Source organism: Aedes aegypti, chromosome 1, assembly GCF_002204515.2.
Source record: "Aedes aegypti strain LVP_AGWG chromosome 1, AaegL5.0 Primary Assembly, whole genome shotgun sequence".
NCBI lineage: Eukaryota > Metazoa > Arthropoda > Insecta > Diptera > Culicidae > Aedes > Aedes aegypti.
In genome coordinates this window covers 37,511,014-37,513,548 of record NC_035107.1, presented here as the reverse complement: position 1 = coordinate 37,513,548, position 2,535 = coordinate 37,511,014, and positions in this window count along the sequence as shown.

Below are 2,535 nucleotides of genomic sequence, written 5' to 3'. Positions count from 1 at the left end.
AGCTGGTTTTAGTAAAAACTTCCTATAATGTTTTTTTGGATTCAGCAAGTCGATCAATTTTTTAGGTGGATAAGCAAACACTCTTTCGGATGGGAAATGCCCATCAGCCGTCAATGAATTATTCCTATAATTGATTAAAAATAAATTAATCTGGTCCTCCAATTCAAGTTCGCGATGCTCAGGTTCTAATAAGAACTTTTTTAAAACGTCCTTCACCGTTCTCACAAACCGCTCCGCCTGACCGTTGCTTGCTGGATGCTATGGAGGGCTTTTTAGCACCTTAATCCCTTGGTTTTCCAAGAAAAGTGTGAAAGCAAAAGAATTGAATGGAGGACCTCCGTCTGAAACTAACACATCCGGAAGACCAAACCTGGCAAAAAATGCAACTAATTTTTTGAGGACTTTTCCACACTCAGTGCCAGTTTTCATCCATTCTACTTCCACCCACTTTGAATAACTGTCAACAATCAATAGAAACGTGTGGCTTGAAAAATGGAAAAAGTCCACATGAACTCTGCTAAAAGGCCTTGTTGTGGGAATCCATTCCGAATCAATTTTCTGTTTCGAAATGGTTGCCATACTGTTACACACATCACATTTCTTCACAAATTCCTCTATCTGCGAGTTTATGCCAAACCAATAAACAGACTGCCTTGCTAACCTTTTCATTTTTACAATTCCTACGTGGTTACCATGTAAGAGATTCAGAACATGCGGTTGTAATACCGCTGGGATGACCACGCGATCCTGATACAATAAACATTCATCTACTATCTCCAATTCATGTTGATTCGCAAAAACGTTTGTGAAATGTTTGTTCAATCTATCAGGCCAACCATGTTTCATGAAAGAAATTACTTTACACATAAATTCATCATTTTTGGTAGCATTTGCAATTTTTTCATGGTCCAGCGGTACGTTTTTACTGAAGTTTAAACTCTTTACAAAATCCGTATGTAATTCATTTGGTATTGACTGAGGCAAAGGAAAACGGGAGCAAAAATCTGCGTTTCCCATTTTAGACGAAGGTCTATAGCGGATCTCAAAGTCGTATATGGACAGCTCCAAAACATATCTTTGTATTCTTGTGACAAATATTGAATTTCGTCCCTCTTTACCAAATATTCCTACCAATGGTTTATGATCTGTAAAAACTAAAAACTTTTTCCCGTAGAGGTATTTGTGAAATTTTTTAATGGTACAGACCAATGCAAGAGCTTCCAGATGCAAAATGGGGTAAGATTTTTGACATTTATCAAGAGAAAACGAGGTAAAACTAATTGGCTTTTCTGTTCCATCTATTACATGGGCAATGACACCCCCTAGTCCATACCCTGATGCATCAGAGACTATAACAAGTGGTTTATTTGGGTCATAAAATTCAAGCAGATCTGTTGCCAAAAGTGCATTTTTAGAATCCTCAAACGCTTTACTGCAATTGCTATTCCAACCAAATTTTACATCCTTCTTCAATAGATTATACAAATGAAACAGCTTTGTAGAGAGGTGAGGAATGAACTTTTGGTAATAATTAATCAAACCCAAAAAAGATTTCAATTCACTTACATTTCTTGGCACGTTTGCGTTTTTTATTGTAGAAATCTTGTCGGGACATGGTTTTAAACCTTCTTCGCTAATAACATGACCAAGATAGTCCAACTCTTTAACAAAAAATCTGCATTTGTCTAAATTTACTTTAATATTTGCCTTTGACAACTTCGCTAAAACTATCCGCAATTTAGAAAGACAGTCTTCAAAGTTTTTTCCCGCAATCAGTACGTCATCTAGATAAACATAAACCCCGTCAATACCATGTAATATTTGATCCATTATTTGCTGAAATATGGAAGCGCTTGATGAAGCTCCTTGAGGTAGTCGATTGTAAGTATATAAACCTCTTGTTGTATTAATGACCATAAATTTTTTGGAACGATCTGTTAATTCTAATTGAGTGTATGCACCTTCAAGGTCAAGAGCGCAAAACAATTTACATCCTGCTAATTTTGCAAACAAATCTTGTGCAGTTGGTAAAGGGTAAGTATTCGGTATTATCATCTTATTTATTGAAACTTTGCAATCTATTACAAGTCTTATTTGGTTGTTCTTTTTAATTACCACGATAACCGGAGAAGCCCATTGACTAGTTTGTATTGGTGTTATAACCTTCTCCCTTTCTAGTCTATTTAAGTAATCATCAACCTTGTCTTTTAATCTGTATGGTACATCGTAGGCTTTTTTAAAAATTGGTTGTTCCGTTTTCAATACTAGATCAGCTTGAAAGCCCACAATAGGTGTCGAAAAATCCTTAACAAAAACTTTAGAAAACTGTTGTTTCAAGTCACTAATCAACACCTCATTATTGTCAATGACCATGTTGTTGATCACAACTTGATTAGAAAAAAAATCCGCCAGTTAGGGAACAAAACGTCCAGCCAAGGTCGACCCAATAATGGAATAAAATTATTGCAACAATCTAGCACTAAAAGTTTCAAAATTGCTTCCTTTCCTTGAAAACTGACAAAAACTTTCGCTTCA